The 17,766-nt window shown below is 38.3% G+C and overlaps 1 protein-coding gene across 1 annotated transcript in view; it reads left to right on the top strand.

Moving 5' to 3' along the window:
• The window catches only part of LOC148946813 (NBAS subunit of NRZ tethering complex-like), a 211,149-nt gene that overhangs the window by 14,809 nt on the left and 178,574 nt on the right, over positions 1–17,766 (top strand). Inside the window, exon 2 of the mRNA XM_089096616.1 lies at positions 14,400–14,502. The gene's annotated coding sequence lies outside the window, so the exon portion shown is untranslated. The remainder of the gene's footprint in view (positions 1–14,399; positions 14,503–17,766) is intronic.

The following is a 17,766-nucleotide window of genomic DNA, read 5'->3' as shown; positions in this document are numbered from 1 at the left end:
TCAAAGCCCCTTTCTATTCTTTTCAATCAATGCTCTCAATCTGGACTGTTCCCTTCCCTTTGGAAACAAGGTTTCATAACTCCAATGAAAAAGAAAAACGGTAAGCCTGGCTTTGATGGCATTCGTCAAATCTCTCTGACTTCTATTTTTTCAAAATTATATGACAGCTTTCTTACTGACTGGCTCTGGGACCAAGTTCATCCCCTTGTTGATCCTAGGCAGTTTGGAAATCTTAAATCTACATCAACCTCACATTACCTTATCCACCTCGTTGACTCCATGGGGAGACTACTTGAGAGACCAAACACCTGGCTAAATATAATTTCTATTGACCTACACTTTCGACCTGGTTAACCTTAATATCTTGATAGAAAAACTTATTGAAGAATTCCAGGTCGTAACATTTTAGTCAAGCTCGTTGCCTTATTTCTTTCAAACAGATCACATGCAGTCAAATATCAAGATTGCTATTCCAGCCACCTTCCTATTCACAATGGTATTCCCCAAGGTGCTATTCTTGGCCCCCTCCTGTTTTCCGTCATGATCAACAACCTTTCAATGGATTACCCTGACAGGTGGAAATTTGTCGATGACCTAACAGTTGTAGAGACGCGTTATAAAAATATTTATAGCATGGGTATCCTCCATGACATTGCAGGCGAGGCTTCTTCTCTTGATATGATGGTTAATTATTGTAAATCCATCGTAGTATCTGTCAGTTTCCTCAAGTCCCCTCCTCTTTTCCTTCATACTATTCCTCCTGAGATTTCAGGTACTTCCTTTAAACTCCTAGGTGTTACAATAACTTCTGATTTGAAGTGCGACACCCATGTAAATAACATCCTTCATCAAGCAAACTTGTCACTTTCTCTTCTGAAACTTCTGATTAAATTTAGTTGCCCCCCAGCTCACTTACCGAAGGTATATATTTCTTTTGTACGTCCTTTGGTCGAGTACGCTTGTCCTGTCTTGCATCCGGGCCTCTCAATTGAAGCAACCCCAAAAATCGAAAATATTCAAAAAAGAGCTCTGATGATTATTTATAAGGAAGGCAAGATCCCATATTCATGCCTCCTTAAAACTTCAAAACTTGATACCCTCGAGTCCAGAAGAATAAATTTGTGCCTCCGTTTCGGGAAGTCAGCACAAATAAACCCACGTGCTCAAAACCTCTTTCCTAGCCGCCACTCACCCATAAGAAATTGCCACCCCCGTATAGTATCCCAACCCATCCCCATTCTCTCTCCCATACCCTTTTCTACCTTAAGTTATAAAAAAAATGTCTATTCCCTTTTTCACAAATAAAACGTACCAAAGCATGACCCATAAGTTTGTTAAAAATTTAAATTGTTTTGTATATATTATTTTTTATATTTTTGAAAATTTGGTTATTTTATCTGTCATTCTTTTTATCTTTTTACATTATGACGTATAAAATGTTTAATAATTATGGCTTATATTTATGACTTCTGTGTTTTGTATTTTCTGACTGTTACCTGTTGTGTTTCGTTACAGTGGTTATTATATTCTGTTATTTTATTATTTTGTTATTGTATTTTTTTTTACTGAGGAATGCGAATTCGGCCCACTAGAGTTTTTGATAGTCTTTTCCAATAAATATGTGTATCTATCTATCTATCTATATATCATGATGCTGAATCCTTGGAAGTACTTGTTTTGAAGAGGAATTCAGAACTGATCGATCGCCTTTCAAAAAACCTTAAGAAGTGATGACTCTAATTACGTTAAGTTTAATTCTACCAGTGATTTGTTACACTTACTCATCTACGCCAATCGTACGGTTCATTCCTGTTCGTAAATATTCAAAAGTTCTGTTTTACAAAGGTTATTTGTTCCTTGTATCTTAATGTAAGTTGTGGTTTCATTAAAGTTCTCATTTTGTATGAGCAAATAAATTAATTGAAGATAAAATAAGACTTCCAGCCTTCTTTTCCGTAACCTCACGGGCTTTCAGAGGGTGGCGACGATCATAAGGCAGTAACTGGGACTTGTGTAGTTCATCTGTCTGTTCTCTGAATGCCTCTCGCTAGTCACTTTTTTTTAGTTGTGAAATAACTAAAGTAAATTTTTTCAGGAGCATCGTTGCGGCCGACCCCTGTGTTTGCCTTAGCTACTTGTTCCAACAGTGACTATGAAATTGAATATTATTGTCAATGATTACCCCAAGATCGCGCTCTTCCTTGGCACTCCGAATGGGCATATTAGCACCTGCAGAGTCAATCATGTGATATCTATGGCAGGGATTGCTTGGACCATGATGAAGGACTTTGCATTTGCATAGGTTGAGCTCGAGCATCCAGGTTGTTGCCCACAGACAGAGGCTGTTGAGATCTTCTTGCAGAGAAGAGCAATTTTTTGTTCAGGCTGCTGGACCAAAGAGTTTAAAATCGTCTGCATACAGTTCGAAGCCATTCTTGACCACATCAGGAACGGCATTTACGTAGAGGTTAAACAGTGTTGGGCCTAGTTTGGTCCCTTGGGGGACACCAGTCTTAACGTGAACTGGTGTGGATTAGATGATATCCCCTCTTTCATCATATACAGTGACAATCTGGATTCTGTCAGATATGAACCTCTGAATCCATGGGCGACACCATTGTTTATCTGATATGCTGACAGCTTGATCATCAGGTAGAAGTTAGACATTTTATCAAAGGCTTTAGCTTAATACAGTAGGAAGACGTCGACCGGAAAACCCTGCTCCAGCAGATCAGTTATTGATTCATAAGCTAGTATTAGATTTGTTTCGTTAGACATGCCTTTCCTGAAGCCATGCTGACCATCAAAAAGAAGGCCATTCTTGTTCATTTGCACTTTGATTACATCTTTGACTATCCCTTCAATAAGTTTGGCCACAACTGAGGTCAGGCTAATGGGTCGAAAGTTCTCAGGCTGGGTTCTAGATCCTTTCTTGAATATTGGAGTAATTATGGCTGTCCGCCAAACTGCAGGTAGGCTACTAGTCTGAAGAGACAGCTTGAATAGAGAACAAAGCGGCTCGGCTTCTATATCCGCAAGCTCTTTAAGGAGTCTGGGATGTATCTCTTGGCCTTTAGCTTTTTTGGAGTCTAGTTTACTCAGCCTTTTCTTAATCTCGTCCATTGTGACGTAAATTTTTGGCATTGGAGGCTCGACCACCCTGGGGACAGGGCACAATGGCTTGTCAGTGGGATCCATTGAGAAGTTGGATGCAATTGTGTTGTTCAGCAAATTTGCAGTGTCCCCCGGATCTTAAAGCTTTTTTCCTTCAGGGTTGAGCAGGAATGGAATAGGTCGTCTGCTCTTATCTTTAGCAGGTACATATCTCCAGAGCCTCTTTGGGTTGTATTTGATGTTCAATGCCAAGTTATCTTCATAATCAGCTATAAAGTGCCTAGTCCGTTGCCTCAATTTAATCCTTGCTCTTGCAAAACGACTTCAGTGGTGTGTGCTTTTGCATTTCCTATGCTTTGAAAAAGCCTTCTTCTTATGGTTCTTAGCCTTTTTAATAGGCCGGTTCAGGTGTGTCAGTGTTTTTGTTGCCTTCACGAATGAACATGAAGTGTATGTTAGGGTGTTTCAAAAAGAATTTTTTTTTCAAATCACCTGGCATAGGTGTTTAAAATGTGAGGCTTGGTGTTTGCATGTAGTGTGCAAATTTTCATATTGATAGGAAATAATTAAGTGACCCCTCAAAGCATCGAAACTTTCAGCGTATTTTGCAATATACGACGTTAGTAATTATTGCTTTTCTATACTGGTTTGCACTATATCAATGGACAATCATTGTAGCATATTCAACCTTACATGCAGTCTTATTACTTACTTGATGTTTACATGTTCTCTATGATGTTTATATTTAACTCTATGTTGATCATATCTGCCATCTTTAATTCAGACTGCACTGTCTATTTGTATTTCTGATTTTGTTATTTGTTTATAGCACTGTCGACTTGAAAAGTGTTTGGTAGTTTCTGAATTGATGGAGAAAAAGAAGGTTACAACAAGGTCTAGTACAGAAGTATGGCTGGTAGGACAGTAGCTCTCAGTACTTGATGTCGCAACTTGCAAGTACCAGCTACCAACAAATGGTCAGGTGTTATGCCGACTATTTTTTGACCTGAGAACTAGCAAATGCACATTATCTGATAGCTGTTCACATACTATAAATGAAGTTTTGGAACTGTGGGCTTTAGCCAGTCTTCCAACAACACAAAAGCCAAATGATGTGGCAAAATTGAAAGCACTGTATAAAAAACATTCAGGGATTGCTAAGAACAAGTCACGTAGAAGTAACAGACAAGCAGAAGTGGAACAAGAATTTTGTTCACGGTTGGAAAAGCTATTTGATATTGGACATGCTGATTGTAATCTATATCAATGTTTATCTGATACCATTGTTTATCTGATATGCTGACAGCTTGATCATCAGGTAGAAGTTAGACATTTTATCAAAGGCTTTAGCTTAATACAGTAGGAAGACGTCGACCGGAAAACCCTGCTCCAGCAGATCAGTTATTGATTCATAAGCTAGTATTAGATTTGTTTCGTTAGACATGCCTTTCCTGAAGCCATGCTGACCATCAAAAAGAAGGCCATTCTTGTTCATTTGCGCTTTGATTACATCTTTGACTATCCCTTCAATAAGTTTGGCCACAACTGAGGTCAGGCTAATGGGTCGAAAGTTCTCAGGCTGGGTTCTAGATCCTTTCTTGAATATTGGAGTAATTATGGCTGTCCGCCAAACTGCTGGTAGGCTACTAGTCTGAAGAGACAGCTTGAATATATAACAAAGCGGCTCGGCTTCTATATCCGCAAGCTCTTTAAGGAGTCTCTTTTAAGAACAAGTCACGTAGAAGTAACAGACAAGCAGAAGTGGAACAAGAATTTTGTGCCCAGTTGGAAAAGCTATTTGATATTGGACATGCTGATTGTAATCTATATCAATGTTTATCTGATACCATTGTTTATCTGATATGCTGACAGCTTGATCATCAGGTAGAAGTTAGACATTTTATCAAAGGCAGCTAGTAGATTATTGATTCATAAGCTAGTAGATTATTGATTCATAAGCTAGTATTAGATTTGTTTCGTTAGACATGCCTTTCCTGAAGCCATGCTGACCATCAAAAAGAAGGCCATTCTTGTTCATTTGCACTTTGATTACATCTTTGACTATCCCTTCAATAAGTTTGGCCACAACTGAGGTCAGGCTAATGGGTCGAAAGTTCTCAGGCTGGGTTCTAGATCCTTTCTTGAATATTGGAGTAATTATGGCTGTCCGCCAAACTGCAGGTAGGCTACTAGTCTGAAGAGACAGCTTGAATAGATAACAAAGCGGCTCGGCTTCTATATCCGCAAGCTCTTTAAGGAGTCTCTTTTAAGAACAAGTCACGTAGAAGTAACAGACAAGCAGAAGTGGAACAAGAATTTTGTGCCCAGTTGGAAAAGCTATTTGATATTGGACATGCTGATTGTAATCTATATCAATGTTTATCTGATACCATTGTTTATCTGATATGCTGACAGCTTGATCATCAGGTAGAAGTTAGACATTTTATCAAAGGCAGCTAGTAGATTATTGATTCATAAGCTAGTAGATTATTGATTCATAAGCTAGTATTAGATTTGTTTCGTTAGACATGCCTTTCCTGAAGTTCTCATATTCATAAGCTTATTCATAAGCATAGAAGATTATTGATTCATAAGCTAGTATTAGATTTGTTTCGTTAGACATGCCTTTCCTGAAGCCATGCTGACCATCAAAAAGAAGGCCATTCTTGTTCATTTGCACTTTGATTACATCTTTGACTATCCCTTCAATAAGTTTGGCCACAACTGAGGTCAGGCTAATGGGTCGAAAGTTCTCAGGCTGGGTTCTAGATCCTTTCTTGAATATTGGAGTAATTATGGCTGTCCGCCAAACTGCAGGTAGGCTACTAGTCTGAAGAGACAGCTTGAATAGATAACAAAGCGGCTCGGCTTCTATATCCGCAAGCTCTTTAAGGAGTCTCTTTTAAGAACAAGTCACGTAGAAGTAACAGACAAGCAGAAGTGGAACAAGAATTTTGTGCCCAGTTGGAAAAGCTATTTGATATTGGACATGCTGATTGTAATCTATATCAATGTTTATCTGATACCATTGTTTATCTGATATGCTGACAGCTTGATCATCAGGTAGAAGTTAGACATTTTATCAAAGGCAGCTAGTAGATTATTGATTCATAAGCTAGTAGATTATTGATTCATAAGCTAGTATTAGATTTGTTTCGTTAGACATGCCTTTCCTGAAGTTCTCATATTCATAAGCTTATTCATAAGCATAGAAGATTATTGATTCATAAGCTAGTATTAGATTTGTTTCGTTAGACATGCCTTTCCTGAAGCCATGCTGACCATCAAAAAGAAGGCCATTCTTGTTCATTTGCACTTTGATTACATCTCTTTTGAGCCACAACTGAGGAGGAGGAGGGATTTTAGCGTAGGAGTGAGGGGGAATGGAAAGTTAAGTATTTTTCAGTAGAAAAACACTTCCGAGGAATATGCCAATTGACCTCGAGCCGCTTCCAGAAGACTTGTGTTTCTTGCAAGACCAGTGAAGTGACAGACAGATGTTTATGGGTGAAGAGGATTTAGAATTCAAAATTCGTCACGGGAAAAGACAGAAGAGGCTCCGAGGCTCCAGGATGAAGAAAGACACAGAGAAAAGGCAAAAGTGGATCGGGATACATCAGTGATGTTATGTTCAAAATCAGTAGAAGAATACAGCCAGCTTTGTAACTCAAAGACTGAATCATCGAATGGTGAGCAAGATTATGGACCTAGGCTATTGAAGTTATCTGGCCTATCTGCACAGCTGAAACTGTCATGAATGAAACCGTTCCACCACAAATCCCTTCTCTTGTAATAAATAAGCGTTGCCAGGTGGATGACCCAATGTTTGCTGCTAGCTTAGATCGTTACAACACCACGAGAAGCTATGCATGTAGTTGCTCCAGCTCTGAAAGCCGCTGGCATTGACATTGAGAACATTGTTGCATCAACTAGCTCAATCTATAGAGCAAGATAAAAAGTTCGTCAGTCAACTGCACAACAGCAGAAAGCACTCTTTCTGCCAGCAACACCATTAGTGGCACACTTTGACAGCAAATTGCTACCAGACAATGATGGTAATTTTGTTGATCGCATGTCAATAGTGGTTTCAGGCGTAAATATTGAGAAGCTTCTCAGTATTCCTAAACTACTAGCAGGTTCAAGTGAACTGATGGGTAAAGCAGTAATTGAGGCTTTGCAGGAATGGAAAGGAGTCCCAAAATGGTTGCTGGGTTGTGCTTTGACACAACTAGTTCAAATACTGGTGTCCATTCACGAGCCATCCAACAAAGCCTCAACTCAAAGCCATCCAACAAGCATTCAGGAGTCGTCCAACAAGCTTTCAACATGCGTCTCCTTTTCTTGGCCTGCAGGCACCACATCCCTGAAATAGTATCTGCTGCTGTTTTCGATATGTTCTTTCCATCCTCTGGTCCTCAGACTGGTATCTTCAGTAGATTTAAAGAGCAGTGGAAATTCATTGACCAAAGCAGTATTGCTGCTCTTGACAGAGACTCAGGTAGTAATGGTTGTCTAACAGAACCTGAAAATGACTGGCTGCATCTGAAGAAGCAAGACATTGTCACCTTCCAGCACCATCAGGTATGTCAAGATAGTCTTCCACGCGATGATTACCTGGAGTTCTTGAAGCTATGCTTGTTCGTTCTTGATGAGAAGAATCCTGAACAAGAACATACTCACATTAGTCCACCAGGTGCTTACCATCAGGCCAGATGGATGGCTAAGGGTATTTATTGCCTAAAGATATACTGCTTTTGAGAACAGTTTAAGCTAACACCAAAAGTTCTGTGTGATGTATTGTCCTGTTCACTGTCACAATTTATGCCAAATCATGGTTCTCTGTTCCTAGCAGTTGTGATGCCCCACTTAATGATCTGTGTGGCTGTAGTCCACTAAAAGTACGGAGAAAAGTGGGTCGAACCGGACAAAATTGCAACAAAAGGTTTTTTTAAGCCAAAATGTTCAAAAAATCGCTGAACAACGTATCCAAAATCCGCTAAAATCACGCGCCGGGAAAACCTCCTGGGGCTGCTTAAAGGGGGTGGAAGGGGGCCAAAAAATTTTTTTTTTCAGTTTTGACATTTAGGAAGCTTTTTTTACACTAAAATGTTCAAAAAATAATCGCTGAACAACATATCCAAAATCCGCTAAAATTGCCCGCCGGGAGAACCTGGGGCTGCTTAAAGGGGGTGAAAGGAGTGAAAAATTCTTTTTTCGATTTTTGTTGTTTTGGTACGTTCGGAGACTCGATTCTGCTACAAATCAACTCGCTGAAACCGAAAATGATATCACTTTTGTTGTAACAGTTCTCTAACTTATATTAAACTACAAAAAATAAGATTTTAATAACTACAGTGCCAAAATAAAAGAAGTTTTATAGAAAAATCAGATCAATGGACGCCTGAAATACTTCGAACCGCCTGCGAAAAGCGATACAGGAAAATCTCGAACTTAAAGGAGCATAGAAGTACCTCACTCTTTTTTGCTTCGCTAGTCGTTGGGAACCTGGTTATCTGATGAGAATCAAACTTGTGGAAACTAGACTTTAGAAAAAGAGAGACTAAGCATAGACGCATAGAAACTTGAATATTCTAGTCTATACGTCCCATTAAAGACTATGTACAGCTAGGTTTCGAAAACACAGGCTGCACAGCGCACATAACAGGATCGCCATCTATCTTCAAAAGTACCTGACTGTTATATCAGCTAGTTTGGCAGACACATTATTATGAGTAAGTAGACTTGATAGACTTGATATGTTGCCTCATCCGTAGGAAGCTAAGCCATAGCTTAGGTCAATCAATATTGAAACAGAAGCTATTGTTTGAAGGAGGAGGGGATTTCCTCTCTTCTCCAATTTGAAAAGTAGCTCAAAAATGCATTTCAGAGAAAAGTATAGAACGATATTAGAATCTAAATGACAAGAGATACAGTTATTTAATACATCAGACTTATAACGAACAAGAATTGCGAGACTGAATAAATAAAATCTAAAACGAACAGAAATTAAAAAAAATGAAGAGAAATTATAAACAATGACAGGTGTTACTGTGATTGTATAAATCAAACTTAGAAATTAAAATGAATAATCGAGACCTCGAGAACAACATAAATTACCACAACAAGAGGGGGGCTGCCACCCCCTTAAACTTCCTAAAGGCTAGTATATCATTGGCACTTAGTGTCAAGTATTGGAAGCCTTTTGGTCTGGTTTGGGAAGCCCCTGGTGGGTTTCACGATTCTTAAAATTATTTTAAGTCTGGTGACTCCTTTTGGTCCGAATTGATGTAAAATATTCTAAATCCGATAGCTCCTTTTGGTTTGGGCTCATCAGGAAATGTTCATAACTGCGGCGAGTTTATTGGTATAGGCTGATCGAAAAGATGTAAATTCTGTCAATTCCTTTCGGTCTAGGCTAATTGAAATATTAAGTCCGGTATATCCTTTTGGTCTGGGCTGACCAAAGATATTTCAAGGCTAGTGATTCATTTTAGTCTGGGCTGATGTCCACTAACTTTTTCTCTTCTGGGCTAATTGGAGATGCTCTAAGTCCGGTAAAACCTTTTGGTCTAGCCTGGTAACTCAATTTGGTGTTGGCTTTTGGTTCTCTGTCTTGCAAGTTTCAAGACGATCATACAGCAATTTTTATTTATGTATTTTTGCCTTTCATTCTCGATATCAGCGAGTTGATTTATACCAGAATCGAGTCCCCGAACGTACAGAAATAACAAAAATCGAAAAAAAATTCACCCCTTTCACCACCTTTAAGCATCCCCAGAAGATTTTCCCGGTGGGTGATTTTCTCGGATTTTGGACATGTTGTTCAGCGATTTTTTATGAACATTTAATGTAAAAAAAGTTTCCTAATTGTCAAAAAAGAAAAAACCGATTTTTTTTTGTCTTTTTGATTTTTTTCCCACCCCCTTTAAGCAGCCGTAAAAGATTTTTCCGATGGGCGATTTTAGTAGATTTTGGATATGTTGTTTAGCGATTCTTTCTGAATATTTTAGTGTAAAAAAAGCTTCCTAAATATCAAAAATGGAAAAACCTATTTTTTCCCCCTTCCACCTTCTTTAAGCAGCCTTAGAAGGGTTTCCCGGCGGGTGATTTTAGCGGATTTTGGATATGATGTTCAGCGATTTTTTGTGAACATTTTGGTGTAAAAACACCTTTTGTTGCAATTTTGTTCCGGTCAAACCGTACTTTTACTGGACTACTGCTTCAGATATTGGAGTCTTACTCTGCAGTTGACTATCGGGTGGCACAAATTACACTAAAGAAGATGAAGGGTCACCTTTGGTACCTCAGCTAAGATTTAGTCTCCATGGCATTGTTTTCAGATCATGTGAACAATGCAGAAAAGAAACAACTTACTATGACATTGGCAAAACCAATGAACAAACATGATTTGAGGGGAGTTGATCCAAAAACAATTAGCTCATTTCAAAGTCTATGACTGGCAGATTTTGCTACTGAAAGGTCTAAGAATCTTTTCACAGCACTCAGTATCAATGCATCATTTACCGAAACTGATCCATGAATATGGCATGAATGTGCTGGGTATGCAACAGCAAAACTGAAGGTTTCTGTTTTACGAGTAGGAAATGATTGTGCAGAAAGGGCAGTGAAGTTAGCAAGCGACTTCAATCATCTTTAACACATCATGAAATACCGTGCCAGCTTATATTCCTGCTCGTCGAATACCATCGTCAGACAGTTGCTGAACCACTGAAGAAGTATTATTTCTCTTGTAGGTGACCAGTGACTCTGCACTGCAGCACTGTAGACATAGACAATAATAACGGTTACAAATGTTACTGTAGTGTAAGGTGTATACAAACTGTGGTTTGCGAGACTTGCGCTTTGTGGGATGTGGTGTTCTACATTTCACAATATATTTGATATAAATGCGTCTTGGAAAGTAGTACACAGGCCAATTGATGTGACTCAGTTATCTTTAACTTATGTTAATATTGCTAACCTAATTGTTCTGACTAAGTACAATGTTTCAACTGTTTTTATTTGGCAATTTAACTGCATTTTAACAAAAATATGACGAAAAGCGTGATATTTTCAAACTTTGTGTGCTTTGAGGGGCCACTTGCACTAGGTTTGTAAGTGTAAAACTTTTCAGGAATGTTTATCACATGAAACCTCATCATATTGTTTCCCTTATACTCGTGAAACACCCTAGTGCATGTCCTCTCAGCTTGGAGCAGACTGTTCTTAAAATTTTGCCATGCTAGCTCAATGTCTCCCTTGACAATCACTTGGTCCCATTCTATTGCCCGTATTATCTCCCTGATTTTGCTGTAGTCGGTGTCAGTTTGTTTAGTACAATTGTTTGTTCGCTGACTAAGCAGCAAGTCATGGGAGATGCAGACGTGGTCGCTGGCACCAATGGGAGGGAGGTACTCAATGTTCACTAACAATCCTGGGTTTTTAGTGATTGTCAAATCTAGTAGGGATGGCATCTGGTTATTCTTATACCGGGTCGGTTGGTTTATTACCTGATATAGGCTATTGCTACCCAAATATTCAACAAATGGGGCAAATGACAATAGAGCTTTGTTGATAACCCAAACCCTCAGCCCTTTTGACATCCGGTAGATTCAGGTCTCCAAGAAGAATTAAGTCCTTATTATCATCATTAGATGCTTGTTCAGCCAACTGAATTAGAGCTTGATAAGACCCAAGGATATCTGGACAACTGGGGCTTCTATATATGCAACCTATCAGTAATGATTTTCCCTCATTAATAATACTGACAAAACACTCTCAACTCATGGGGAATAATCATGATTGAAAGATAAATCTCTAACTTGTATTCCTTCCTTTGTGTGGATGGCGGTGCCTCTCCTGGGGTTAATAGACAGATTTGAGAACAGGCGATATCCAGGTATCCTAATATGGTTTTCTGCCAGTGGGTTGCTGGAGTTCTTAGGGGGTCAATTCACAAATACAGAGTATATCATAATCTTCAGTGGTGGCTGCCAGTTTCAATTCCGGAAGCTTGTTTGTCATTGTATCAATATTCGTGTAAAACAGTTTTAACACTTTCTTTCCACTGACTGGGTTGTTATTGTGTATCACTTTCGATAAACTTCTCTAACTTATGTTTGTTGAGCTAGAGCTCGAGTACGAATGGAAAGCATCACTATTATCCTCATCCACACTAACGCTACTAGGAAACCAACTATTTACAGTTGGGCTTGTTTCAGTGCGCAATGGAGTCAATGCTCCGTTACTACCCCTTTTTTTGACGTCCGGTTCAATTTTTGCTTTTCTCTTTCTGCCTTTGTGCGATCAAAGTGGAACTGTACGTCCCCCTTCAGCTCTCTTGATTTAGTCACAATCACATTTTTAACCTTGTAACTGTCTGTGAGGAAAAGAAGAAGCCCAGGGCAGTCACTTGGTTTCGGATAATTGTTTCCAAGTCGCTGTGGCTTCAGAACATTGACGGATGCAGGTTATACGATTGGGAAAGATAGTCCTGAACAAACAGTAGGATGTCAGCAGCCTCTTCTCACGATTCTGGTATTCCATATGCCACAATGTTAAGCAGACGTTTCTGTCTTTCTCTGTCCTCACGAATAATGTTTCTCACGTCACTTTCAAACTTCTTACTACTGTCACTACGAGACTGGCTCAGCTTACTTTTAACTATGTCTTCTATTTTAGTTTCCACCTCAACTAGGGAACATTTGCTTGCAACATCACTTTCAAAGTTCGAGATTCTACTATTTATGGTCACTAGTTCTTGCTTGAGATCTTCTCGGAACCGGTTAAGCAAGGCAGTCACAGCTTTTTGAGACAGTTGTTTCAATTAGGCTTTGGGTGGTGTCTGATCCTAGGCTGGTGTTTCCACTAACCTTACAAACTGGGCAAAACCATTCACATTTGAGACTCAGTCATTTTCCGGAACAGTGCATATTCTGACTTTGAGATCCCAATACAATCTGTGTATGACCATTTGTCACACCTGTCACATGATAAGGGTCAAGACTGTTCATCAAGTTAAACCTAACAGCTACCACATTCATCCTCGTTCTTTTTAGGACTTACCCGAATTCTTTTATCTCTTATGTCTGACAAACCAGAATCATAAAATAAAAGTGGCTTGTAAAAGCAAATGGGAGCCCTTCCAGAATCATGAAAAAGGCTACTTTATTGGAGCTGCAAAGTTTCAACTTCAGTTTCTAAGAAACGTTTTCGGTAATGGAGCCTGGTAATTGTTGAACATCTTAAGCACTTTTAAGTTTTAGTCCAACTTCATTATAAAACTGCTGTCTGCTAGCTGGTCCGCTTAAACAGGGCCTTCCGCTTGAAAGCAGAAGCATGGGTAAAGAACACAAGCGTGGTGAAGCAAGTTCAGAGAGTCTTCTGTGATGTAGACTATATTCCTCCACTTCAGCTCACATGGTGTAAGTTCTGGGTCAAGGACAAGTGAATACCATCATTTTGGCCCCAGACAAGAACTATGCACGTCTTAAAAAATATAATATTACACCCATAAACCTGACTGAGACCCAGTCCATGCTTTCCATAAAAACCGAAGGTTTTATATACTTACTACTTCCTCACAATGAATTGAAATAAAAAGCATAAAAAAAAAAAACAGAAACCAATGTCCTTTTGTGCTAAAAGAAAAAAAAATTGATGCAATCAGACTGGTATCAGAAGCACTGAATTAGTTAAACAAAATTTGCCGTAATATTCAGAGTGTTTTTTTTAGTACCACAATCTTTCTTTGGGGGGTGCGGTAAGAAGGGTTTCAATACTTGTTAGGCCCCTGTTGTTATTACAGTGTAAGCTCAACAACTTAGTCTCAAATTGGGAAAGAGTGTCTGGAAAAATCTCAACCTACGTGATATACTTCCTCCGGATTTTTCCTCTTATAGAAAAAGGTTGCAAAGGTCCGTTGCTGAAGCTGAACCAAAAATACAACCAGTATTTACAACCCCTGCAAGATGTGAAAAAAGTTTTGTGTCTGGGCTTGTTGCCTAATTTTATATATAGATGTATGTTATTTGAATTTTTGTCGACCGTGTAAGTGTTGTGAAAATTGTATTTGTTTTGACCGTGTCACTGAATGTGAAAATTGCATGTTGTATATGTAGACTTTTTGAATTATTTACTATTGTCTTGACGAAAAAACAAAACAAGAATCGGCCCGACCGTGTAAGCGTTTTGAAATAAAGGAGATTTTGATTTGATTTGAAGCTCTCCTTTGAAACTATTTATTTTTCTAAACCTCGGTTTTCTTACAAATTCCTTATTTTCAGGCTGATTATTAAGTTTTCTGTTGTAATGTTCTAAATACAAATGGAAAAAAGAATCCTGTACCAAGTTTTACAATATGGGGAATGGTGCCTTGTTAAATCAAAGGTGAGATATTTTTTTATTAAGCATAACCTCTTGATTTATTGCAATCTTTCTTTAAACTGACCTATAATTTAGAATATGGAGATGGCTTCATTTTACTTTGCAACAGCATAGAGATAAGATAAGATATTTATTTCGAAAAATGACTATCACAAACCCCGAAGGGCCGAATTCGCATTTCCGGGTCATATAATAAAAAAAGACATAGAAATAGCACAACAACTAAAAAAACTGGCTAAACAATGCCAAAAACAACAATATCAGAAAGGCAAAGCCATTCATTAGTCTAAAAAACAAAAAGTGTCAAATGTAAGAAAGTTAAAAAGGCACAAATTAAAACAAAACCAAAAAAGAAAATTGAGATAAAAATAATGTTAAAAAGGTTTAAAAGAGAATATATAAAAGGGGAGGGAACGGAAGAGCCAAACGGACACCAGCATGGGTATCAGCAGTAAAAAAAGAGTGCAATTCAGTTCCTGATAGCCAAACGATGTTAATAGAATGTAGAAAAGCAGAATTACTGGACATTTTGCCTCAAAGCAGGACCATATGATAGAGAAAAGGGATAAAAAATAAGGAGATTTTCTCAGTTTTGTGTACTTGTACTTGAGTATTATAATGGAAAACACATACATACATGGCCCCATAGTATGGCTACTGCGGAGAATATGCTAGGTGTTATCCAGAGATTAATTAAAAAAAACTTTCCCAAAAATACGTTTTTAAAAGAAACTTAATAGCATTTTGAAATTTAATCTCTTCATCAAAACATACATGTTAAACGTAAAACCCAGAGCGAACAGAGATTTTTATGAAATAAAAAATGGAATCCGAAACGAGACTAAATTCGATAAACAATCTTAGCAAAAACAAACAAAAAGCTATAATACAAAAGAATAAATAGATATCAAGTCTAGAAATGCTTAGATTAATTACGAAAATCAAGCTTAACACAAAACACAATAATTTTTGCTATTGAAATTTAAACTAAACTCAAAACGAACATAAATTAAATAAACAATCAATGCAAACAAATATACAATAGATATTAATGTAAATGAATAAACAAATCTTAAACCGAGTAAAACTTAAAATTGAATATGCAAATCAAGCTTGAAACGAACAAAAATTACCACAAACAAGAGTTTGTGGTATGACCTCCTTCTCTCATTGTAAAAGTCTAAAACCTACTGCGTCATTGGCGCTTTATTGAAAATCAATTTTATCACAAATATTTTCTTTTGTACTTAATGTTGAAAGTAAACATTAAAATTATAGCAAAATTTTGAACTGATGAGCTTTCAGCAATTAATATTATTATACATCAAATATTCAGTTTAATTTATTAGCTCTTTTTAAAGTTGTTAAAGACGAATATAGTTTCCCTACAAACAAGTGTTTGGATACTGCCTCCTTTCCTAACTGTAAATAAACACCAAAAGCCTACCGGGTCATTGTTGCTTAACTGAAAACGGATTATATCACAAATATTTTATTTTCTAGTTCTTACATTATTGAAAATAAAATACAATTACAGTGAGATAAATTCTTGAACTGATGGATCTTTCAACAATTAATATCATTATGCATCAAATATTCAATTTGATGTTGTTTATACTTTCCAAGACTGTTCAAGACGCATATAGTTTTCAGTAAAACGCCAATGACGCAGTAGGTTTTAACAACCATAACAACCATAAATGCCCCCAGGGCATAAAACGCCTACCCCGGGCCCTGGGGGGCTGTGTCGACACCGGAGTTTTTTGTTATCAGAACTTTGAACTATTTTTAACAAAATTTCTATCTCAAAATTTTTTTCTGATACATTTAGGGTGTGGAGGAGGGGGGCCTAGTTACGCTCCTATTTATTTTGACTCTTAAAAAGGGAACTAGAACTTTCAGTTTCCAATCAAATGAGCCCTATCCGAAGTTTATACGAGCATCCCTTCCATAAGAACTATATATGCCCCTAGAGCACCACTCATAACGCCTGCCTCCGTGCCCTTGCGGGTTCCGTCGACACAGGAAGTTTTCTTATCTGACCTTAAAATTTTTTTTTTAATGAAATGGCTATTATAAAAACTTTATCGGATGGGCTTGGGGAGAAAGGGCGTGTGTGTGTCTGGGCGGGGGGGGGTGGTGCTAGTTGCCCTCGGATATCTTTTGACTCTTAAAAATTGAACTAGAACTTTCACTTTCCAATCAAATGAGCCCACCCTCTGAATTTTATACGAGCATTCCTTTTATAAGAACCATATACGCCCCCAGGACAACACTTAAAACGCCTATCCCCCTGCCTCGGGGGGACTTTTGTTATCTAATTTTTAAAAAATTTCTAAAACACTGGCTATCTCAAAATTTGTAGCGGAGGGATATGGAGGAAAAGAGCGTGGGGGGGAGCTAGTTTATCTCTCTTGACTCTTAAAAAGTGAGCTAGAACTTTCAATTTCCAATCAAATGAGCCCTCTCCGAAGTTTATACGAGCATCCCTTCCATAAGAACTATATATGCCCCTAGAGCATCACTCATAACGCCTGCCTCCGTGCCCTTGTGGGTTCTGTCGACACAGGAAGTTTTCTTATCTGACCTTAAAATTTTTTTTTTAATGAAATGGCTATTATAAAAACTTTATCGGATGGACTTGGGGAGAAAGGGTGTGTGTGTGTGTCTGGGAGGGGGGGGGGGGTGGTGCTAGTTGCCCTCGGATATCTTTTGACTCTTAAAAATTGAACTAGAACTTTCACTTTCCAATCAAATGAGCCCCCCCTCTGAATTTTATACGAGCATTCCTTTTATAAGAACCATATACGCCCCCAGGACAACACTTAAAACGCCTATCCCCCTGCCTCGGGGGGACTTTTGTTATCTAATTTTTAAAAAATTTCTAAAACACTGGCTATCTCAAAATTTGTAGCGGAGGGATTTGGAGGAAAAGAGCGTGGGGGGGGGAGCTAGTTTAACTCTCTAGACTCTTAAAAAAGAACTCAGACCTTGCAATTTCCATTCAAATGAGCCCTCTATGAACTTTGCACGAGTGTCTTTTTCATAAGAACCATACCTGTCTTTTGGGCATAACTTTGAAGGCCTACCCATGGATGCTGGGGGTTGTATTGACACCGGATTTTTTATCGTCTGACCTTTGAACTTTTTTACTTAATGGCTATCTCAAAATTTTTATTGGATGCATTTTGGGAAAAAGGGGCGCGGGGAGGGGGGGGTCTAGTTGCCCTCCAATCTCTTTGGACTCTAAAAAACTTAACTAGAGCT

This window comes from Artemia sp. Qi Xiang Cuo, chromosome 11 (genome assembly GCF_049724085.1).
Source record: "Artemia sp. Qi Xiang Cuo chromosome 11, ASM4972408v1, whole genome shotgun sequence".
In the NCBI taxonomy this organism is placed as follows: Eukaryota; Metazoa; Arthropoda; class Branchiopoda; order Anostraca; family Artemiidae; genus Artemia; species Artemia sp. Qi Xiang Cuo.
Note: the sequence above shows the minus strand (reverse complement) of the source record. Positions and strands in the feature narration are given on the sequence as shown.